Consider the following 26,040-nt stretch of genomic DNA (forward strand, 5'->3'; position numbering starts at 1 on the left):
TCTACTTTTGTATTTTATGCCTCTGTCAATGAAGGAGAGCATTCCATGCACCTTCTTTATAACCTAGTCTACTTGTAGTGCTACCTTTAGGGACCTGTGCACTTACATGTCAAGATCTCTCACTTTATCTACCTCTTTTAGTACATTTCTATTTGTTGTGTATTCCCTTTTACTGTTTGACCTCCTGAAATGTATTACCTCACACTTATCTGAGTTGAACTCCATCTGCCACTTTACTGCCCACTCCATCAACCCATCTGTATTGTTTTGGAGTTTACAGCTTTCCTCTTCACCAATCAGCCAATTTTGATGATATCTGCAAATTTCCCAATCATGCCTCCATGTTCAAGTCCAAAGCTTTAACATCTAAAATAAAAAGCGGGGGTCCCAATACTGAGTCTTGCAGAACACCTCTTGAAACAACTTTCCATTTGCAAGGGCAGCCATCAAATAGTACCCGTTGTTTCTAGGCCAAGTTTGGATCCAATTTGCCACATTACCCTGTATCACTTGGGCTTATACTTTATTGACCTGTCTGCCAGTTTTGACCTTGTCAAATGCCTTACTAAAATCCATGTAGACAACATCCATTGAACTACCCTCATTGAACCTCCTTGTCACTTCCTCAAATAATTCAATCAAATTTGTAAGGCATGACCTTCCCTTAACAAAGTTGTGCAGACTAGCCCTGAGTAGTCCATGCCTTTCTAAGTGACACTCTATCCGATCTCTCAGGATTGATTCTAACAATTTGCCCACCACCATAGTAAGACTAACCAGCCTGTAATTGCTTAGCCTTTCCTTCGCACCTTTTTAAAACAATGGAACCACATGTGCATTCCTCCAGTCCTCCAGCACCTCCCCTGTGTCCGATGAAGATTGGAAAATAATCCTCAGAGCTTCTGTTATTTCTTCCCTGACCTCCTTCAACATCCTGGGAAACAATCCATCCGGCCCAGGTGACTTATCAACTTTCGAGGATTCTAATCCTCGAACACTTCCTCTCTCGTTATGATTATTTTATCCAATATTTCACATTGCTCCACTTAGATTGCAATATCCGCATCATCCTTTGTGAATACGGAGACAAAGAACTGTTTAAAACTCTTCACATAGTCTCTGTATCTTCGCTGTTCACTGGTAAAACATCTTTGGGTTTCCTTAATCTTGCTTGCTAATATTTTTTCAAACCCTTTCCTTGATATCCTTATTTTTGTCTTTGCTTGATCGCTGTTCTTCTGATACCCATCTAGGCTATCTGCAATGTTGAGTTTTTTGTGACTGTTTTTTTTTTCATCTTCCCCTGTATTTTGCTAAACAACCAGGGGATTTGGAGTAACATTCTTATTTTTGGAGGGGACATGTCTGCTTTATAGCCAAGGATCTCACTTCCCACTGGTTTGACACTGATTTATCCTTTAGCAGTCTTGTAGGAAGAATGTGGAAGCATTGGAAAAGGTGCAGAGGAGATTTACCAGGATGTTGCCTGGTATGGAGGGAAGATCTTATGAGGAAAGGCTGAGGGACTTGAGGCTGTTTTCGTTAAAGAGAAGAAGGTTAAGAGGTGACTTAATAGAGGCATACAAGATGATCAGAGGATTAGATAGGGTGGACAGTGAGAGCCTTTTTCCTCGGATGGTGATGTCTGGCACGAGGGGACATGGCTTTAAATTGAGGGGAGATAGATATAGGACAGATGTCAGAGGTAGGTTCTTTACTCAGAGAGTAGTAAGGGTGTGGGATGCCCTGCAAGCAACAATAGTGGACTCGCCAATATTAAGGGCATTTAAATGGTAATTGGAAAAACGTATGGATGATAATGGAATAGTGTAGATGGGCTTCAGATTGGTTTCACAGGTCGGCAAAACATCGAGGACCTTTTCCAATGCTTCCACATTCTTCCTATAATGCAGCGACCAGAACTGCACGCAATACTTCAAATGCGGCCGCACCAGAGTTTTGTACAGCTGCAACATGACCTCATGGCTCCAAAACTCAATCCCTCTACCAATAAAAGCTAACAAACCGTATGCCTTCTTAACAACGCTATCAACCTGGGTGGCAACTTTCAGGGATCTATGTACATGGACACCGAGATCTCTCTGCTCATCCATACTACCAAGAATCTTACCATTAGCCCAGTACTCTGTCTTCCTGTTACTCCTTCCAAAATGAATCACCTCACACTTTTCTGCATTAAACTCCATTTGCCACTTCTCAGCCCAGCTCTGCAGCTTATTTATGTCCCTCTGTAACTTGTAATGTTCTATTGTTCTATTGAAAACTCTATATCCAGGGATATTGAGGTGTCAACTTTAGAACCATAAAGTTGGAGTCATAGAATTTTATAGCACAGAAAGAAGCCCTTCAGGCCATTGCATCCGCACCAGCCATCAAACACCTATCTATTTGAATTCCATTTTTCCGTTGCCTTTTGTGCTTTGGCATTTCAAGTGCTCATCTAAATACTGCTTAAAAGCTGTGAGAGCTCCCTCCTCTGCCACCTGTAGCCATCTGGGATGGCCACTTACAATAAGGAACATGGACGGTCGCAAAGCATAATGGGAAATATGGACAATGCAAGGTTCAGGCAGGCTCAGAGCCTGAATGTATATTTGTGAGTGAAGAATCCAGACGGTATCGAAACCCTCAACCGATTAGCATTTTGACGACCCATCTCCGTCAGACAAAAGACTGATACTTGAGCAACCGATACAATCCCAGACATTTCAGCGGCACTCCCTGTACTCGGGAAGCGTAAACAACAGGGTTAATGACCGCTTAGGACACGCCCAGCCATCAAAGCACCCACCCCTTTATTGGTTCAAATCGAACACAGTGATCAAGAATTACTCAATTAGTGGGGTCCAAACTGAAGGACTGCCTAAAAGATAACGAAAAACCCAAGGATAAAGAGAGAGACCACCATGTGTTCGGCCTCTCTTGGACCTGGCGCTCCAGCAACATCTACTTCCAATGGCAGCACCACCAGAAGCAAGTTCAAGTTCAACGCCCGCTACCAGAATCATGAGCCCAGCTAAGCAACAATTACTTCTACAGAACCAATAGAGACGGCCACTATTCCTCTGACCTAAGCCGGGTGCCTGAGGTTGCCATAGTTGATAGGTATAGTTTAACTAGTGATGTCTATGTTGCATGATTAATTGTGTGTTTAAATGAAGTACCCTTGATCTGGTGTTTGGCTCTTTGATTGATATCCGGTTGAACCTTGTGGTGTTATCATTTGATACCTGATGACTCTGAGCAATATAATATAGATATCCAAAGAAAGAAGGGCAACCTCACTGACTGCCATATTTACAGTAGGTAAAAAAGGCAACACACACTTTCAGGCAGTGAGTTCCAGATTCCCACCACCCTCTGTATGAAAAATGTTTTCCTCAAATCCCCTCTAAAGGCAGCACAGTAGCACAAGTGGCTAGCACTGTGGCTTCACAGCGCCAGGGTCCCAGGGTCGATTCCCTGCTGGGTCACTAACTGTGCGGAGTCTGCATGTTCTCCCCTTGTCTGCGTGGGTTTCCCCCGGGTGCTCCGGTTTCCTTCCACAGTCCAAAGACGTGCAGGTTAGATGGATTTGCCATGATAAATTGCCCTTCATGATCAAAAAAGGTTTGGAGGGGTTGTTGGGTTACGGGGATAGAGTGGAACTGAGGGCTTAACTAGTTTAGTGCAGACTCGGAAGGCCAAATGGCCTCCTTCTGCACTGTAAGTTCTATGTTCTATGTTCTAAACCTCCTGCCTCTTACCTTCAATCTATGCCCCCTGGTTATTGACCCCCCCCCCCCCCCCACTAAGGTATTAATAAAGAGGAGGTGTTGGGTATCTTAAAATGCATTAAAGTAGATAAGTCCCCAGGGCCTGATGGGATCTACCCCAGAACACTGAGGGAGGCAAGAGAGGAAATTGCCGGGGCCTTGACAGTAATCTTTGTATCCTCATTGGCTACAGGTGATGTTCCAGAGGACTGGAGAGTAGCCAATGGTGTTCCATTGTTTAAGAAGAGCAGCAGGGATAATCCAGGAAATTATAGGCTGGTGAGCCTTGTGTCAGTGGTAGAGAAACTATTGGAAAAGATTCTTAGAGATAGAATTTACTCACATTTGGAAACAAATGGACGTATTAGTGAAGGAAAGTATGGTTTTGAGAAGGGGAGGTGCTGCCTCACTAATTTGATTGAATTTTTTGGGGAAGTGGCAAAGATGATAGATGAGGGAAAGGCAGTAGATGTTGTATAAATGGACTTCAATAAAGCCTTTAACAAGGTACTTCATGGTAGACTGGTACAAGTTAGGGCGGGGGGAAGTTGGGCATGTTAATGTGGGGTCTTTGTGTGTATCGGACTGTTCTATTATTTAGAATGTTCATATGTTAAAATGTGAAAATTATAATAGCTTCAATAAAACGTTTCCTACAAAAAAATGGTAAACTGGTACAAAATGTGATCAGAGGAGAGCTGGCAAGTTGGATACAGAACTGGCTTGGGCACAGAAGACAGAAGGGTGCTTTTATGAATGGAAGTCTGTGACTAGCGGCTTTCCACAGGGCCCGTTCTGGGCCCATTGTTTGTGGTATACATGAATGATTTGGAAGAAAATGTAGCTGGTCTGATTAGTACGTTCGCAGACGACACAATAAGGGCAGCATGGTAGCATTGTGGATAGCACAATTGCTTCACAGCTCCAGGGTCCCAGGTTCGATTCTGGCTTGGGTCACTGTCTGTGCGGAGTCTGCACATCCTCCCCGAGTGTGCGTGGGTTTCCTCCGGGTGCTCCGGTTTCCTCCCACAGTCCAAAGATGTGCAGGTTAGGTGGATTGGTATGCTAAATTGCCCTTAGTGTCCAAAATTGCCCTTAGTGTTGGGTGGGGTTATGGGGATAGGGTGGAGGTGTTGACCTTGGGGGTAAGGTGCTCTTTGCAAGAGCTGGTGCAGACTCGATGGACAGAATGGCCTCCATCTGCACTGTAAATTCTATGAAACTATCTATTCTATCATTGGTAGAGTTGCGGCTAGCGAAGAGGGTTGCCAGAGGATACAGCAGGATATAAACTGGTCTTGGGCGGAGAAATGGCAGTTGGAGTTTAATCCGGACAACTTAGGGCAGGGGAAGTTGGGCATGTTAATGTGGGTTTTTTGCGTGTGTCACAATCTACATTAATGATCTGGATGAAGGAACTGAAGTCACTGTTGCTAAGTTTGCAGATCAGATAAAGATCACCAGAGGGACAGGTAATATTGAGGGAGCAGGCGGGCTGCAGAAGTATTTGGACAGGCTAGGAGAGTGGGCAAAGAAGTGGGAAATGGAATACAATATGGAAAAGTGTGAGGTTATGCACTTAGCAAGGAGGAATTTAGGCATAGACTATAAATGGGGAAATAGTTAGGAAATCAGAAGCACAAAGAGACTTGGGAGTCCTTGTTCACGATTCTCTTAAGGTTAATGTGTAGGTTCAGACAGCAGTTAAGAAGGCAAATGCAATGTTAGCATTCATGTCAAGAGGGCTAGAATACAAGGCCAGGGATGTACTTCTGAGGCTGTATAAGGCTCTTGTCAGACCCCATTTGGGGTATTGTGAGCAGTTTTGGGCCCTGTATCTAAGGAATGTGCTGCCCTTGGAAAGGGTCCAGAGGAGGTTCACAAGAATGATCTCTTGAATGAAGAACTTGTCGTTTGAGGAACGGTTGAGGGCTCTGGTTCTGTACTCGTTGGAGTTTAAAAGGATAAGGGGGATCTTATTGAAACTTACAGGATACTGCGAGGCCTGGATAGAGTGGACGTGGAGAGGATGTTTCCACTTGTTGGAAAAACTTGAACCAGAGGACACTATCTCAGATTGAAGGGACAATCCTTTAAAACAGAGATGAGGAGGAATTTATTCAGCCAGAGTGTGGTGAATCTGCGGAACTCTTTGCCACAGAAGGCTATGGAGGCCAAATCACTGAGTGTCTTTAAGACTGTGATAGATAAGTTCTTGATTAATAAGGGGATCAGGGGATATGGGGAGAAGGCAGGAGAATGTATAAGCCTTGATAGAATGGCGGAGCAGACTCGATGGGCTGAGTGGCCTTATTCTGCTCCTATGTCTTATGGTCTTATGGTCTAAGTGTGAGGTCCAATGTATGCAGGAATTACACCAGAAATGGTTGAACTCTTGCGAATACTGACAGGCAGAGAGATCTGGGCGTGTGTGTCCATCGATCACTGAAAGTGGCAACGTATGTGGATAGAAGACAACGCATGTGGTCAAGAAGGCATACGAAATGCTGACCTTTATCGGTTGGGGCATTGAATGTAAAAATTGGCAAGTCATGTAGCAGCTGTACAGGACCTTAGTTAGGCCTCATTTGGAATATTGTGTACAATTCTGGTCGCCACACTATTAAAAGGATGTGAATGCTCTGGAGAGGGTACAGAAGCGGTTTACTAGGATGTTGCCTTGAATGGAGGCCATTAGCTATGAGGAGAGGTTAGATAAACTCGGTCTGTTCTCACTGGAACGTCGGAGGTTGAGAGGTGACCTGATAGAGGTCTACAGGATTATGAGTGGTATGGACAGAGTGGATATTCAGATGCTCTTTCCTAGCGGAAAGTACTAGTGGATATAGGTTTAAAGTGTGTGGGAAAAAGTTTCGAACAGATGTGCGAGGCAAGTTTTTTTACACAGAGGGTGGTAAATATATCAACACGTTTCCTGGGGAGGTGGTGGGAGCAGGTACGACAGCGGCATTTCAGGACATCTCGACAAATATATGAATAGGATGGGAATGGAAGGATGCGGACCCCGTAAATGCAGACAGTTTTAGTTTAGGTACCATGGTCAGCATAGGCTTGGAGGGCCGAAGGGCCTGTTCCTGTGCTGTATTGTTCTTTGTTCTTTATTCTTAGTTAAGGGGAAAAGTGCCTTCCTATCCACTCTATGTATGTCCCTCATAATTTTATACACTTCAATCAGGTCCCCCCCTCAGACTTCTCTGTTCCTGAGAAAACAATACAAACCTATCCAATCTCTCTTGATCGCTGAAACGCCCCAGTTCAGGCACTATCCTGGTGAATCTCCACTGCACACACTCCAGTACAATCACTTCCTTTCTATAGTGTGGTGACCAGAACTGTACACAGTGCTCGGAGTTGGGGCCTAACTAGCTTTCTGTACAGTTTCAACATAACTCCCCGGCTCTTATATTCAATGTCTTGTTTAAGAAAGGCAAGAATCCCAAAGCCTTCTTAACCACCTATCTACCTGTCCTACTGTTCTCAGAGATCTGTGAACCTGTACACCAAGGTTCCTGTGATCCTAGGGTCTGACCATTCATTGTATATTCACATGCCTTTTGGTCCTCTCAAAATGCATTATCTCACATATTTCATGGTTAAATTCCATTTACCACTCTTCTGCCCATCTAACAGCACACCTATATAGTCCAGTAATCTAAAGACTTGCTCCTCACTATTTACCACACCACTAATTTTTGTGTCATCTGCAAACTTACTTAACATACCTCCTACATTTGCATCCAGATCATTAATGTATACTACAAGCAACAAGTGAACCCAGCACCAATCCCTGTGGAACACCACTGGACACTGGCTTCCAGTCACAAAAACAACCTTCAACCATCATCCTCTGTCTCCTACCACTCGTGATGTGGAGATGCCACATGCCTACCACTCAGCCAGTTTTGGATCCAGTTTGCCAAATTGCCCTGGATCCCATGGACTCTTACCTTCTTCATCAGCCACCCATGTGGGATTTTGTCTAAAGTCTTATTTAAGTCCACGTCGACTACATCAATCGCACCACCCTCATCTATACACTTGTCATCACCTCAAAAAATTCAATCAAATTTGTAAGACATGATCTCCCTTTGACAAAACCGTGCTGACTATCATTGATCAATTCTTGCCTCTCCAACTGGAGATTAATTCTGTCCCTCAGAATTTGTTCCAGTAGTTTCCCTGCCATTGAAGTTGGATTCACGGGCCTGTAATTTCCTCATTTGTCCCTACTTCCCTCCTTAAATAGTGGCACCACATTAGCTGTCCTCCAATCCTCTGGCACATCTCCTGTGGCCAGAGAAGATTTGAAATGTTTTGTCAGAGACACTACAATCTTCTCCTTTGCCTCCCACATCTCATCTGACCCTGGGGATTTATCCACTTTTAGGCCTGTTGAAACTATTAATACCTCCTCCCTCTCAATGTTAAGTCATCAACTAAATCACAATGCGCTTGTCTGATTTCTATCTCATTCTTCCCCATGGTGACCACGGATGCAAAGTACTTATTTAAAACCTCACCAATATCTTGCTGTTCCACACACAAATTGCCATGTTGTTCCCTAATGGGCCCTTCTCTTACCCTGGTCAACCTCCTGCCCTTAATATCCTGAGAAAACACCTTGAGATTTTACTTTATTTTACCCACCAGTACTTTTTCATGCCCCTCTTCGCTCTCCTAATTTATTTTTTAAGTAACCCCCTGCCCTTTCTATATTCCTCAAGGGTTTCTGCTATTTTGAGCCCTCAGTAAATGCCTTAAACCTCCCTTTTTTCCTTATCCAACACTGGATATCCTTTGACATCCAATATTCTCTGGACTTATTGCTCCCACCCTTCAGTGTACAAAGAACAAAGAACAATACAGCACAGCACCATTTTGAACAACATCAAATTCCTCCCAGTCACTAACATCATGGGAACATGTTGGCCCTGTAATCTCTCTATTCCTTTTTTGAATGAATCCCACTGTTCTGATATAGATTTTCCTACAAGTAGCTGTTCCCAGTTAACTTTGGAAAAATCCTGTCTTATTGCATTAAAATTGGCCCTACTCCAAAGCAGAAACTTAATTTCTGATCTTTCTTTGTCCCTTTCCATAACTACCTTAAATTCTACTGAGTTATGGTCACTGTTCACAAAATGCTCCCCCACTGAAACTTCTTCCAATACCAGGCTCCATTCCCTAAAACAAGATCCAGCACCCCCCCTCCCCCCCCCCCCCCCTCTCTTGTAGGGCTTTCTGTGTATTGGCATAAAAAGCACACTTGGATGCATTGTAAGAATTCTGCCCCCTTTAAGCCGTTCACACTTTGATTATCCCAGTTAATAATGGGGAAGTTGAAATGCCCACTGTTATTATTCTTACAATTCTCAGAGATTTGGCTACATGTCAACACTTCTCTCCCTGACTGTTTGGAGGCCTATAGTACACTCACAGCAATGTGATTGCATCCTTTTTGTTAAGTTCTACTCATATTTCTAAACACTAGTGAATTCAGGCCCAGTTGAACAAATCTCTCCTCATAGGACAGTCCCGCCAACTCTGGTATCAGCTTAGTGAACTTCCGCTACACTCCCTCCATGGCAAGTCTTTTCTTTCTTAGCTCGGCAGACCAACAATGCACACAATACTCCAGGTGCAGCCTGACCACAATTCTGTGATTCTGTGATAGCAACCCAAACCTGGTCCACAAAATATTCTACCTCCCATATATGCTGAAACAGAGACTCTGAAATATGCTGAGCAAATCCCATACATTGACAGACACCCCTCTCAAAAGGCCGCCGTTGATGAGGAAACTCCAACACTGGAGCATCTCAGCCTTCAACAAACCACACCAGCAAGTGTTTGACAACAAAGATCTCTGCAAGTCAACAAATGTCCTCGTGCACCAATCAATTGTTGTCACCACACTCCTCTCCTGCAGTGAGAGCCAGACTGTGGCATTAAGGAGCTCTTCTTGAAGACAGCTCCGCGAGCATTCAGGCTAAATATCAAAATAACGGCTGGACACTCTGGATAGCCAAAAATCCTCTCCTGGGGCGAAATTCTCCGACTCCCCGTAGGGTTGGAGAATTGCCCGGGGCCGGCGAAATTCCCGCCCCCGCCGTGGCAGAAATTCTCCGTCACCCGGGAATTGGCGGGGGCGGGAATCACACCCCACCGATCGGCGTGCCCTCCGCGCCGATCGGCGAGCCCCCAGCGGCGATTCTCCGGCCCGCGATGGGCCAAAGTCCCGCCGCTGAGAGGCCAATCCCGCCGCCGTGGTTTCAACCACCTCTGATGGCGGCGGGATTGGTGGCCGAGCGGGCCCCCGGAGTCCTGGGGGAGGGGGGCGCGGGGCAATTGGACCCCGGGGGTTGCCCCCACGGTGGCCTGGCCCGCGATCGGGGCCCACCGATCGGCGGGCGGGCCAGTGCCGTGGGGGCACTCTTTTTCTTCCGCCGCCGCCACGGCCTCCACCATGGCGGAGACGGAAGAGAACCCCCCTACCGCGCATGCGCCGGTGGTGACGTCAGTTGCAGCTGACGCACCGGCGCATGCGCGAACCGACGAAGGCCTTTTGGCCAGCCCCGATGCCGGCCGGCCGGCGTCAAAGACCGTTGGCGCGGTTTTGGCGGCAGTCGGTGTGGCGCCAACCACTCCGGCGCGGGCCTAGCCCACAAATGTGCGGAGAATTCCGCACCTTTAGGGAGGCCCGACGCCGGAGTGGTTGGCGCCACTCCGCTACGCCGGGACCCCCCGTCCCGCCGGGTAGGGGAGAATCCCAGCCCTGTTCTCTCAACACTCAAATGACCAACACTGAAGAACAGTAGCACTGATGTTAGTGACTGGGAGGAATTTGGTGTTGTTCGAAATGGTGACAACTTGTCCTTCATTCTTTGAGTCATAAAATCTTAATATTCTGACAGAATAGGGCGGCGCGGTGGTAGATAGATAGAGAAATACAGCACAGAACAGGCCCTTTGGCCCAAGATGTTGTGCCGAACCTTTGTCCTAGGTTAATCATAGAATTTTGGACACTAAGGGCAATTTATCATGGCCAATCCACCCAACCTGCACATCTTTGGACTTTGGTGGTGCAGTGGTTAGCACTGTTGCCTCACAGCACTGAGCACCCTGGGTTCGATCCTGGCCCCGATCACTGTCTGTATGGAGTTTGCACGTCCTCCCCGTGTCTGTGCGAGTTTGCTCCAGGTGATCCTATTTCCTCCCACAGTCCAAAGATGTGCAGGTTCGGTGGATTGGCCATGATCAATGTGCAGGATTATATGAAATGAAAATCGCTTATTGTCACGAGTAGGCTTCAATGAAGTTACTGTGAAAAGCCCCTAGTCGCCACATTCCGGCGCCTGTCTGGGGAGGCTGGTATAGGGATAGAGTAGTGGAGTGAACCGAGGTCGAAAGCTCTTTCAGAGGGCCGGTGCTGACTTGATGGGCCGAATGGCCTCCTTCTGCACTGCCAGGATTCTGTGGAGTATATTGAGCAGAATGGATTCTCTGAAATTGTTGAGCACTGATACTTGGTTTGCAAGACCTGACCCAAAAAGGATTGTGTATTTAACAGCTGTGCACTAATCATCAGGGCTGTAAGAATTATTCTTGAAACAATATTTCAAATCCCAGCCGTAATGGCAGAGATCTGCTGCTGAATGTTAATTGGGCTGGCTCCCATGGGCTCTTCATTGTGCCGAGACATTGGTGAGTGTGGGACAGCTGTGGGCAGTGCCCCTGCCCTGTCAACATTGTTTTAAGTGAGGGTTTTAAATAAACATGAAACAATAGAGACAACTGCGGCAGCACATCACAGCCTGCCCTTTTCTGCGGCTGTAACTGGAGCCATGTGAAGATGATTAGCTGGACAATGGTATCAGAGAAAATACTCAGCTTGCTAACACTAATTAAACCTCGGAGGACCAGTGGACGCAGGCTTAACAAAAGTACAAATAAAGCCCACTCCACTAAAAATAATCTACTGAACAATCAGCTTCGCATTGTTAAGTAACTGGAATCCAGTCTGACGGCTGTCGTGACTCCATCTCGGCCTTGAAGCAGGAATCACACTTCTGCCTCCTCCCAAACTGGACTGAGGGTGATGATTGGCCGATATTCAAATTCTTTTGCACACAAATACCATTTAAACTCATCAAATTATTCACGTTAAAATGGCAGGATGATCATTTGTTCTGACAATTTTCAAATGAAGAAATATTTTGTGTCGCTGTAATTTTGTTCATGGCATTTACCATTGCTGTTCCCCACATTATAACAGAGACTACATTTCAAAAACACTTTAATGGCTGATAAATGCTTCAACCATTTGTCTAATTCCTGAACTGTAGGTTTGTATTAAATCACAAGTCTGCTATCATCCTTCTCATTGTTTAAGACATTCCCAATTGGTTCTATTTCTGCAAACATTGAAATTCTGCCCAAGAAACCCATCCAGTAGTTAGGTCCTGGAGTTAGGAACATAGAATATAGTAGCAGGAGGAGGCCATTTGGCCCTTCGAGCCAGCTCCCCCATTCATTATGATCACGGCCTTCCCCCTTCCTGCTTTCTCCCCATATCCATTGACCCCTCAGCCCCAAGGCTGGATTCGGCATTGGCCGACACCACAATTTCGAACCGCGATCGGGCAGAGAATCAGGCATCAGCCAAAAATCCGGTCAGCACCAGGCGTCGAGCGGAATGCCATGCTTCGGCAACTCGACAGTGGCGTGAATGCACTCCCTGCCCTGTGCCAGCGTGGACTTGCAAATTGTACAGTAACAGTAGCATCTCATTAATGGGCCTGACCCGGTAGTCTCCGGCCTCCCGTGATGCTCTGCCTCCGCCAGGTGGAAGTTACCACCGCGAGGTTCACTTTTGGAATTTAAAAACAGGGACCGGGCGCGTGGTTGGCTGAAGGAGAGAGAGGAGGTCTGTAAAGTTTCCAAAGGCGTAATGGTGGGCTGCCAGTTGTGCCGTTGGCTGGGGGGGCATCTGCCAGCGCCGGGGGCAGTAGCGTGTACCGACAAGGTGAAAGGCCATGGGGTCGGGTGTCTCCGGGATTGAGGGGGTTGGGCACGGAACCCCATTGCCGCATCCTGCAAGGCAGCCAACTGGCTGCGCACTCGACTGACTGCCCACCATATCCTGTGATTATGCAGAGAGCCACCGGCCATATGAGTGCCTCTCTCCCCCCCCTGCTCCTTCAGCCACCAACCAGGGATCCCCAGACTCCATAAGACCATAAGACATGGGAGCAGAATTAAGCCACTCGGCCCATCGAGTCTGCTCCGCCATTCAATCATGGCTGATATTTTTCTCATTCCCATTCTCCTGCCTTCTCTCCATAACCCCGATCCTCTTATTAATCAAGAACCTATCTATCTCTGTCTTAGAGACACTCAGTGATTTAGACTCCACAGCCTTCTGCGGCAAAGAGTTCCACAGATTCACCGGAAATTCCTCCTCATCCCTGTTTTCAAGGATCATCCCTTCAGTCTGAGATTGTGTCCTCTGCTTCCAGTTTTTCCTACAAGTGGAAACATCCTCTCCATGTCCACTCTATCCTGGCCTCGCAGTATCCTGTAAGTTTCAATAAAATCCCCCCTCATCCTTCTAAACACCAACGAGTACAGACCCAGAGTCCTTGACCGTTCCTCATACGACAGAGCTTGATGAGCTGGATGAGACATCTGCGGAATTTGTTAGTATAATACCCACAAATCCTTGTATCGGTATACCCAGCTATCTTCCAGAGTCTCATTGGTGTGTGATTTTCCAGCACGTGATGGAAAGTTTATTACAGTATATATCTAAAGTGGTTGTCTAACTAGTCAATGTAGCGATTACAGGAGCATCCAAAAAGGAGCACCTAACAAATCTCGAAGAAACTTAAAAAATATTTTTTCTAAGAGGTGACCAGGTGTGTATATGAGGGAAATGCATTTGACATAATTTACTTGAACTTCAGCAAGGATTTTGACAAAGTCCAACATGAGAGACCCATAGTGAAGGAATTTAGCAAATTAGATCCAGAAATTAGATCCAGGAAATTTGGCAAATTCGATCCAGAATTAGCTGACTGGCAGGAAGTAGAGAATGATGGTTGAGGGGTATTTTTCTGACTGGATGCCTGTGTCCAGTGGAGTCCCACAGGGTTCAGTGGTGGGGCCCTTGCTGTTGTGGTTTTGATAAAAGATTTAGATATGAATGTCGGAGGGTTGATCAGTAAGTTTGCGGATGATAGGAAAATTGGTGGGGTGGTAAATAGTGAGGATGATAGCCTTCGATTACAGGAGGATATATATTTTTTTATTCATGGGATGTGGGCGTTGCTGGCTGGACCGGCATTCATTACCCATCCCTGAGAGCATTTAAGAGTCAACCACATTGCTGTGGGTCTGGAGTCACATGTAGGCCAGACTATGTAAGGGCGACAGATTTACTTCCCTCAATGACATGAGTGAACCAAATGTTTTTTTACAACAATCAACAATGGTTTCATGGTCATCATTCGACTTAGCTCCAGATTTTTATTGAATTCAAACTTCACCATCTGTCAGTGGGAATTGAACTTGGGTCCCCAGAGTATGACTGTGCGTCTCTGGATTACTCGTCCAGGTACAGTACCACTATGTCACTGCCTTCCCTTATAGACAGGCTGGTCTGATGGGCTGATCAGTGGCAGAGGGAATTCAATCTGGATAAGTGTGAGGTGATGCACTTGGGCAGGAAAAACAGGGCAAAGGGAATACATGATAAAAGGCAGGACACTGGGAAGCACCAAGGATCAGAGGGACCTTGGTGTACATGTGCACCGATCCCTTAAGGTAGCAGAGCAGGTGGATACAGTGGTTAAGAAGATATACTTGCGTTTATTAGCCGAGGCATAGAGTTTAAGAGCAGGGAGGTTATGCTGAAACTGTATATAACATTGGAGGCAGCACGGTGGCGCAGTGGTTAGCATTGCTGCCTACGGCGCTGAGGACCCGGGTTCGAATCCTGGCTCTGGGTCACTGTCCGTGAGGAGTTTGCACATTCTCCCCGTGTCTGCGTGGGTTTCACCCCCACAACCCAAAGATGTGCAGGATAGGTGGATTGGCCACGCTAAATTGCCCCTTAATTGGAAAAAATTAATTGGGTACTCTAAATTTATAAAAAAAAACATTGGGGGCTGGTTGAACTCACTTGGCTATAGAGCTGGTTCATGACACAGAACGAGGCCAGCAGTTCAATTCCGTACCGGCCGAGGTTATCCATGAAGGGCTTATCTTCTCCACCTTGCCCCTCAACTGAGGTGTAGCGATCCTCAGGTTAAATTACCACCAGTCAGCTCTCCCCCTCAAACGGTCTTTTTTTTCTAAAACGTTGGTTAGGCCACAGCTGGAGTATTGTTTGCAGTTGTGGAATCCACATTATAGGAATGAGGTGATAGCACTGGAAAGGGTGCAGAGGAGATTTACCAGGATGCTGCCTGGCTGGAGAGTTTCAGTTATGAAGAGAGATTGGACAGACTTACATTGTTTTCCTTGGAGCAGATGACTGAGGGGGGACATGATTGAGTTATATAAAATTATGAGGAGCATAGATAGACAGAAATAAACATTTCCTCTTGGTAAAGGGGTCAATGACTGGGGAGCATAGATTTAAGGTGAGGGGCAGGAGGTTTAGAGGGGATGTGGGGAAAACCTTTTTCACCGAGAGGGTGGTGGGAGTTTGGAACTCGCTGCCTGAAAGAGTGGTGGAGGCGGAGACCCTCATAACATTTAAGAAGTATTTAGATATGCACTTGTGATGTCAGTGCATATAAGGCTATGGGCCAAGCACTGGAAAATGGGATTAAAGTAGTCAGGTGGTTGTTTCTGACCGGTACAAACACAATGGGCTGAAAGGCCTTTCCTGTGCTGTAAACCTCGATCACTCTATGAACGGGGTAAGGCTAAAAAGGGAAAAGTCTACATTCCAGGCTCATGAAGTGATATACTTGAGGTTTAGAGTAGATGCCCAAGGACGGCACTCAATGGAGGAGAAAATAAGAACAATTAAGGAATCACTGTCACCCCCACCACAAAAAATGTCAGAATTGAAATCTTTTTTTAGAATGATGAATTGTTCCATACAATTTATTTCTAATCTTCTTACAATGTTGGCACCCTTGGACACACTGCTCAAGATGCACCAGAGGTGGAATTGGAGAGAACCATCAGAAAGAGTCTTATAAAAGGTTATGAAGAAAGATATCGTGAGAGGTTGAGATCGTTTGTTAGCTGTACTAAAAATATATTATCGATTCCTGTGACATAAATTTTATCCAGTTGTTTTATTAGCTATTACTTAGTGAAGTGTGCAAACCATTTGAAGTAGTGTAAAATAAACTAGCTTTGTTTCAAATACATAGCTTGATGTTCTTTGTCAACACTACGACTTTTAGCCATCTTGGGGGAACCGTACAAGGAGCATCACAATGAAGAGAAATTGGATAGATTTGCGTTGTTTTCGCTGGAGCAGAGAAGTCTGAGAGGCAACCTGATCGGGGTGTACAAGATTATGAGGGGCATGGACAGGGTGGAGAGGGAACAGCTGCTCCTCTTAGTTGAAGGGTCAGTTATGAGGGGTTCAAGGTCAGCGGAAGGAGGTTCGGGGGAATTTGATGAAAAGTTTTATTCCCCAAAGGATGGTGGCGGTCTGGAACACACTGCCTGGGAGGGTGGTAGAGGCGGCTTGCCTCACATCCTTTTTAAAATACCTGGAGGAGCACTTAGTATGTCTTAACATTCAAGGCTATGGGTCAGGTGCTGGCAAATGGGATTAGGAATGGCAGATCAGGTGCCATTCTTGCGGTGATGCAGACTCGATGGGGTGAAGGGCCTTTTTTTTCACTGTAATTTTCTGTGAATGAGTACACTATAGTCCCTGTGGGAGGGAGTATACTGTAGTCCCTGTATTTTTGTGGGAATGAGTATACCTTAGTCCCTGTGGGAGGGAGTATACTGTAGTCACTGTGGGAATGAGTATACCTTAGTCCCTGTGGGAGGGAATATACTGTAGTCACTGTGGGAATGAGTATACTGTAGTCTGTGGGAAGGAGTATACTGTAGTCCTTGTAGAACGGAGTACACTGTAGTCCCTGTGGGAGGGAGTATGCTGTCGTCCTTGTGGGAATTAATATACTGTAGTCCCTGTGGGAATTAGTATTTTGTAGTCCCTGTGGGAATGAGTATACTGTAGTCTCTGTGGGAAGGAGTATACTGTAGTCCCTGTGGGAAGGAGTATACTGTAGTCTCTGTGGGAAGGAGTATACCTTAGTCCCTGTGGGAGGGAGTATTCTGTAGTCACTGTGGGAACGGGTATACTGTAGTCTCTGTGGGAAGGAGTATACTGTAGTCTCTGTGGGAGGGAGTATACTGTAGTCTCTGTGGGAGGGAGTATACTCTAGTCCCTATGGGAAGGAGTATACTGTAGTCCCTGTGAGAGGGAGTATACTGTAGTCCCTGTGGGAAGGAGTATACTGTAGCCTCTGTGGGAAGGAGTATACTGTAGTCTCTGTGGGAAGGAGTATACTGTAGTCCCTGTGGGAACGAGTATACTGTAGTCTCTGTGGGAAGGTGCATACTGTAGTCCCTGTGGGAAGGAGTATACTGTAGTCCCTGTGGGAGGGAGTATACTGAAGTCCCTGTGGGAACGAGTATACTCTAGTCCCTATGGGAAGGAGTATACTGTAGTCCCTGTGAGAGGGAGTATACTGTAGTCTCTGTGGGAGGGAGTATACTCTAGTCCCTATGGGAAGGAGTATACTGTAGTCCCTGTGAGAGGGAGTATACTGTAGTCCCTGTGGGAAGGAGTATACTGTAGCCTCTGTGGGAAGGAGTATACTGTAGTCTCTGTGGGAAGGAGTATACTGTAGTCCCTGTGGGAACGAGTATACTGTAGTCTCTGTACTTCTTAAGGGCAGCACGGTAGCATTGTGGATAGCACAATTGCTTCACAGCTCCAGGGTCCCAAGTTCGATTTCGACTTGGGTCACTGTCTGTGTGGAGTCTGCACATCCTCCCCGTGACTGCGTGGGTTTCCTCCGGGTACTCCGGTTTCCTCCCACAGTCCAAAGATGTGCAGGTTGGGTGGATTGGCCATGACAAATTGTCCAAAATTCTATGATTAACCTAGGACAAAAGTTCGGCGCAACATCGTGGGCCGAAGGGCCTGTTCTGTGCTGTATTTCTCTATCTATCTCTATCTCTAGTCCCTGTGGGAAGGAGTATACTGTAGCCTCTGTGGGAAGGAGTATACTGTAGTCTCTGTGGGAAGGAGTATACTGTAGTCCCTGTGGGAACGAGTATACTGTAGTCTCTGTGGGAAGGTGCATACTGTAGTCCCTGTGGGAAGGAGTATACTGTAGTCCCTGTGGGAGGGAGTATACTGAAGTCCCTGTGGGAACGAGTATACTGTAGTCCCTGTGGGAGGGAGTATACTGTAGTCCCTGTGGGAGGGAGTATACTGTAGTCCCTGTGGGAGGGAGTATACTGTAGTCCCTGTGGGAAGGAGTATACTGTAGTCCCTGTGGGAGGGAGTATACTGTAGTCCCTGTGGGAACGAGTATACTGTAGTCTCTGTGGGAGGGAGTATACTGTAGCCCCTGTGGGAGGGAGTATACTGTAGTCTCTGTGGGAAGGAGTATACTGTAGTCTCTGTGGGAGGGAGTATACTGTAGTCCCTGTGGGAGGGTGTATACTGTAGTCCCTGTGGGAACGAGTATACTGTAGTCTCTGTGGGGAGGAGTATACTGTCGTCTCTGTGGGAAGGTGTATACTGTAGTCCCTGTGGGAAGGAGTATACTGTAGTCTCTGCGGGAAGGAGTATACTGTAGTCCCTGTGGGAAGGAGTATACTGTACCCCCCTTACCCCCTCCCCCCCGGGTTGCTGCTGCTACTGTCCCCGTACCCTATCGTTGAGCCAGAAAGTCGAGAAAAGATTGCCACCGCCTAAAGAACCCTTGTACCGACCCTCTCAGGGCGAATTTGACCTTCTCTAGCTTAATGAAACCCCCCATGTCATTGATCCAGGTCTCCACGCTTGGGGGCCTCGCATCCTTCCATTGTAGCAAGATCCTTCGACAGGCTACTAGGGGGATTTCAGGGTTGGCACAGAGCGGGCATCAGACAGCTGAGGGACCTGTTTATTGATGGGAGGCAAAGGCCAGCACACTGGCCTCTTTCGCCTCCTGCACTCCCGGCTCCACCCCAACCCCAAAAATCGCGAGTTCCAGAACTCCTCCAGTGCCGGGCATGCCCAGAACATATGGGCATGGTTCGCTGGGCTCCCCGAGCACCTGACACACCTGTCTTCACCCCCAAAGAACCTACTCATCCTTGTCCCAGTCATGTGGGCCCGGTGCAGCACCTTGAATTGGATGAGGCTAAGCCGCGCACACGAGGAGGAAGAATTAACCCTCTCCAGGGCATCAGCCCATGTCCCGTCTTCGATCTGTTCCCCCAGTTCCCCCTCCCACTTAGCTTTCAGCTCCTCTACTGACGCCTCCTCCGCCTCCTGCATAACCTTGTAGATATCAGATATCTTCCCCTCTCCGACCCAGACCCCCGAAAGCACCCTGTCGCTCACCCCCCTCGCGGGAAGCGAAGGGAATCCCTCCACCTGCCGCCTAGCAAATGCCTTTACCTGAAGATACCTGAACATGTTCCCCGGGGGGAGCCCAAATTTCTCCTCCAACTCCCCCAGGCTTGCAAACCTCCCATCAATAAACAGGTCCCTCAGCTGTCTGATGCCCGCTCTGTACCAACCCTGAAATCCCCCATCAATGTTCCCCGGGACAAACCTATGGTTTCCCCTTAACGGAGCCTCCATCGAGCCCCCCACTTCTCCCCTATGTCGCCTCCACTGCCCCCAAACCTTGAGGGTAGCCGCCACCACCGGACTCGTGGTATATCTCGTAGGAGGGAGCGGCCACGGCGCCGTTACCAGGGCCCCCAGGCTTGTATCTCCACAGGACACCCTCTCCATCCGTTTCCATGCTGCCCCCTCCCCCTCCATTACCCACTTGCGCACCATCGACACATTGGCCGCCCAATAATGCCCCGAGAGATTGGGTAACGCCAGCCCCCTCCCATCTCTACCCCGCTCCAAGAAGACCCTCTTCACCCTCGGGGTCCCATGCGCCCAAACAAAGCTCATGATGCTGCTAGTCACCCTTCTAAAAAAGGCCCTAGGGATAAATATGGGCAAACACTGAAAAAAGAACAAGAACCTCGGGAGAACTGTCATTTTGACGGACTGCACTCTACCCGCCAACGATAGCGGCACCATGTCCCACCTTTTAAATTCCTCCTCCATGTACTCCACCAGCCTGGTAAAATTAAGCTTATGGAGAGTCCCCCAACTCCTGGCCACCTGCACCCCCAGGTAACTGAAACTCTTCACTGCCCTCTTAAATGGGAGTCCCCCAATTCCCTCCTCCTGATCACCCGGGTATACTACAAATACCTCACTCTTGCCTAAATTTAACTTAAAGCCCGAGAAGCCCCCAAATTCCGCTAACAGCTCCATCACCCCCGGCATTCCCCCTTCTGGATCCGCCACATACAACAGCAGGTCGTCCGCATACAGCGATACACGATGTTCCTCCCCACCCCGCACCAGACCCCTCCATCTCCCTGACTCCCTCAACGCCATAGCCAAAGGTTCAATCGCCAGTGCAAAGAGCAAGGGGGACAGGGGGCACCCCTGCCTAGTCCCACGGTAGAGCCTAAAGTACTCCGATCTCCTTCCATTGGTAACTACACTTGCCATCGGAGCCGCGTAGAGCAGCCTCACCCATTTGATGAATCCCTCCCCGAATCTGAACCGCCCCAGCACCTCCCACAGGTACCCCCACTCAACTCTATCAAACGCTTTCTCCGCATCCAGCGCCACCACTATCTCCGCCTCCCCCTCCACTGCCGGCATCATAATAACATTTAGCAGTCTCCGCACATTCGTGTTGAGCTGCCGTCCCTTGACAAATCCTGTCTGATCCTCGTGTATCACCCCTGGCACACAGTCCTCTATCCTGGTGGCCAGGATCTTCGCAGCAACTTAGCGTCAACATTGAGGAGCGAGATAGGCCTGTATGATCCACACTGCAAGGGGTCCTTATCCCGCTTATCCAGATAAGTCTTAAAGGTCGCTAATGTATTTGCCTCAACCACCTCACTTGGAAGTGCATTCCAGACCACCACCACCCTCTGTGTAAAAAACTTCCCCGCACATCTCCACTGAACCTGCCCCCCCTCACCTTGAACTTGTGCCCCCTTGTAATTGTCATTTCCGCCCTAAAAAAGCCTCCAACAGTTCACCCTGTCTTGAGCCATAGAATTTACCGTGCAGAAGGAGGCCATTCGGCCCATTGAGTCTGCACCGGCTTTTGGAAAGAGCACTCTACTTAAGCCCACACCTCCACCCTATCCCCGTAACCCAGAAACCCCATCTAACCCCAGGGAAATTTATCATGGCCAATCCACCTAACCTGTATATCTTTGGACTGTGGGAAGAAACCGGAGCACCCAAAGGAAACCTACGCAGACACGAGGAGAATGAGGAGTGACCCAAGCGGGTATCGAACCTGGGACCCTGGCGCTGTGAAGCCATAATGCTAACCACTATGCTACCGTGCTGCTCCTCCACTATGCTACTTTGCTGGCCCTAATACCCCTAATAATTTTATAAAGTTCTATCAGCCCCTCAGCCTCCGTCTCTCTAGGGAGTTTATTCAATACCAGAGCTAATACCAGGCAACATCCTTGTAAACATTTTCTGTACTCTCTCCAAAGCCTCCTTCTGGTAGTGCGGTGACCAGAATTGGACATAGTATTACAAATGTGGCCTCACCAACATTCTATATAATTGTAACATAATTTTCGAGCTTTCATACTCGATACCACGTTGTATGAATGCAAGCAAGCTATATGCTTTCTTTACCACCATTTCCACCTGTGCTGCCACTTTTAAGGATCTGTGGGCCTGCACGCCCAGATCTCTCTGTGTCTCTATGCTCCTAATGGTTCTGCCATTTATTTTATAGCTCCCACCAGAATTGGATCTACCAAAATGCATCACCTCGCATTTGTCCGGGTTAATTTCCATCTGCCATTTCTCTGCCAAATTTTGCAGCCTTTCTATATCCTGTTGTATCCTCTGACAATCTTCATCAGTGTCCGCAACTCCTGCAATCATAGTATCATCCACAAACTTGCTAATCAGACCCGCTATATTTTCTTCCAAGTCATTTATATATATTACAAAGAGCAGAGGTCCCAGAACTGATCCCTGTGGAACAGCACTAGTTACAGACCTCCATTCGGATAAACACCTTTCCACTGCTATCCTCTATCTTCTATGGCCAAGCCAGTTCTGGATCCATGCATCTAGTTCACCCCTGACCCCATATGATCTAATTTTTTGCACCAGCCTGCCATGAGGGACCTTATCAAATGCTTTACTAAAGTCCACGTAGACAACATCCACAGCCCTTCCCTCGTCAATCATTTTGTTACCTCCTCAAAAAGTTCAATCAAATTAGTGAGACATGACCTCCCTCATACAAAATCATGCTGTCTGTCGCTTCTAAGACCATTCACGTACAAATGTGCAAAGATCCTACCTTTTCCAACAATTTCACTATCACTGACGTCAAACTCACTGGCCTATAATTACCCAGATTATCATTGCAACCCTTCTTAAATAACAGCACAACATTGGCTATCCTCCCATCCTCTGGGATCTCACCTGTGGCCAATGAGGACATAAAGATTTCTGTCAGAAGCCCAGCAATTTAATCTCTTGTCTCCCTCAGTAATTTGGGATAGATGCCACCTGGCCCTGGGGATTTGTCTACCTTAATGCTTTTTAACACACCTAACATAGATACTTGGATACATAGAAGATGGGAGTAGTAGAAGGAGGCTTTTGGCCCTTCGAGCCTGCTCCGCCATTCATCACGATCATGGCTGATCATCCAACTACAACACTTCCTCCCTCGTAATAGCGACCTGTTCTGAAGTGTTTACACATCCCTCTGAGACACCACCAATCAACATCTCTTTCTCCTTTGTGGAGATGGTGGAGATGGTTAGCCGAGGTGGAGATGGTTAGCAGTTTCAAATTCCTAGGGGTGCACATCTCCAAAAATCTGTCCGGGTTCACCCACGTCGACGCTACCACCAAGAAAGCACAACAGCGCCTATACTTCCTCAGGAAACTAAGGAAATTTGGCATGTCCACATTAACCCTTACCAACTTTTACAGATGCAATATAGAAAGCATCCTATCGGGCTGCATCACAGCTTGGTATGGCAACTGCTCGGCCCAAGACTGCAAGAAACTTCAGAGAGTTGTGAACACTGCCCAGTCCATCACACGAACCTGCCTCTCATCCATTGACTCCATCTACACCTCCCACTGCCTGAAGAAAGCAGGCAGCATAATCAAAGACCCCTCCCACCCGGCTTACTCACTCTTCCAACTTCTTCCATCGGGCAGATGTTATGGGCCAGGGTTTAGAACATAGAACATAGAACATTACAGCGCAGTACGGGCCCTTCGGCCCTCGATGTTGCGCCGACCCGTGAAACCATCTGAAGCCTATCTGACCTACACTTTCCATTTTCATCCATATGTCTATCCAGTGACCACTTAAATGCCCTTAAAGTTGGCGAGTCTACTACTGTTGCAGGCAGGGCGTTCCACACCCCTACTACTCTCTGAGTAAAGAAACTGCCTCTGACATCTGTCCTATATCTACCACCCCTCAATTTAAAGCTATGTCCCCTCGTGTTGGTCATCACCATCCGAGGAAAAAGACTCTCACTGTCCACCCTATCTAACCCTCTGACTATCTTATATGTCTCTATTAAGTCACCTCTCAGCCTTCTCCTCTCTAATGAAAACAACCTCAAGTCCCTGAGCCTTTCCTGGTAAGACCTTCCCTCCATACCAGGCAACATCCTAGTGTATCAAACAACCCCAAAGTGTATCAATGAGTTCACCTGACCCACAACACTAAGTAATCCTTAATAAATTCCCAACCAACATTCAGAAGACAAAAGACCCTTTTAACACAAAGATCAGGTTTAAATTCACTTTTGAGAGCAGTTACCACATTAAATTCAGCAAATTAACATTCATAAGCTTGCAGAGATTCACACACATCCTGCTGTGATTGCAGCTTCTCCAAAACTAAAATGAAACCAAACCCACCCTGCAGCAAAAAGCCAAAAGCGAAAGTAAAAAGCTGACAGACAGCCCAGCTCCACCCACTCTCTGACATCACTGCAGTAATAGACACCCATTTCTTAAAGATACTCTCACTACAGATACTTATATACACATCCATTTATAAACACCCATTTCTTAAAGGTACTCTCACATGATACAGAAGACATAGAAGTCTGAGAACACGCGTGAACAGACTCAAAAACAGCTTCTACCCCGCTGTTACCAGACTCCTAAATAACCCTCTTATGGACTGACCTGATTAACACTACACCCCTGTATGCTTCATCCAGTGCCGGTGCTTATGCAGTTACATTATATACCTTGTGTTGCCCTATTATGTATTTTCTTTTATTCCCTTTTCTTTCAATGTACTTAATGATCTGTTGAGCTGTTTGCAGAAAAATACTTTTCACTGTACCTCGGTACATGTGACAATAAACAAATCCAAATCCTTTGTGAATACCGATGCAAAATACTCATTAAGGACCTCACCTACTTCCTCTGGTTCTACACATAATTTCCCTCCTTTGTCCTTAGTGGGCAAACTCTTTCTCTAGCTACCCTCTTGTTCCTAATATACGTATAATATGCCTTGGGATTCTACTTAATCCTGTCTGCCAAGGACATTTCATGACCCCTTTTTGACTCCTAACTCCCTTCTTGAGCTCTTTTCTACTTTTATCGTATTCCTCAAGTGCTTTATCTGTTTTTAGTTGCCTGTCCCTCACATATGCATCTTTTTTCTTTTTGACAAGATTCTCAATTTCCCTGATCATCCGTGGTTCCCGAATCCTGCCTTTCCTGTTATTCCTTTTTACCGGCTCATGCCTATCCTGCACTCCCATCAACTGCTCCTAAAAATACTCCCACATGCCAAATGTGTATTTACCCTCAAACAGCCTCTCCTAAACAACAGCCTTCAAATCCTGTCTAATCTGGTTGTAGTTAGCCTTCCCCTAATTTAGCACCTTAACCCTGGGACAACACTCATCCTTTTCTATGAGTATCTGAAAGCTTACGGAATTGTTCATTACATGTTCCCCCACTGCAACTTTGACAATCTGGCTGGGCTCATTCCCTAGTACTAGGTCCAACCTTGGACATTGTGTCGAAGAAGGCTGTCCAAAATCCAACAAGTCTGGGGTAGGCCCAGAATATGTGGGCGTGGTTGGCCAGGCCACCCTGGCACCATTCATATTGTCCTCCACCAGGAAGAACCTGCTCATTAGGGTGGGTTGGTCCCTGTGGGAGTGATTATGCTGCAGGTCCTTTGTTGAGCGGGGAGTATACTGTAAGCTCCTGTGGGAAGGATTACACTGTAGTCCTGTGGGAGTGAGTATTCTGTAGTCACTGGAAGTGAGTATTATTACGATCCTAGACCACATCCCAATGGTGGCTAGGATACTGACAGAAACGCCAATATTTTATTTTAATTTGGGAAAGGATACCTCACTCCAGGAGTGATTGCATGAAGAAGTACGATTTTGGGGTGTACAAGGAGATCCCAGAAAGGGGACAAAAAGTTCTATCTCATGGATGGATATGCACGGAAAAGGTGCATCCTGATGGAAGGTATAATGCCAAAACCAGGATGTTGGTAATCTCGGTAATGGTTTTTCTCCCGGGGAGTAAGGAAATGTTGCCTTTTGCTATGGGAAACTAAAAGGCATGAAGAGGGTAAAAAGTACATTGGCAGCAGAGACACTTGCCCGAGTGGAAGCAGTAGATATGGCATTTTTTATATCCAGGACCCTGACTGAAATTTTAAATGGAACAGGGTATTCGGGAACAGTAGCTATAGAGTCACATAGACAATAAGACCCTTTGAGAGAATGATGTATTTTGTAGAGTTGACAATGAAAAGAGACTACGCAGTGACATAGAGAACCGAAAGCAGATGCTAGAGAGCAGGGAGATTCACAGGGTGAAGAAGGTTAACAGCAGTTACCAGTTATCTGACTATTTGATGGAGAGGCTAGCTCAAAA

Source organism: Scyliorhinus canicula, chromosome 19 (genome assembly GCF_902713615.1).
Source record: "Scyliorhinus canicula chromosome 19, sScyCan1.1, whole genome shotgun sequence".
NCBI lineage: Eukaryota > Metazoa > Chordata > Chondrichthyes > Carcharhiniformes > Scyliorhinidae > Scyliorhinus > Scyliorhinus canicula.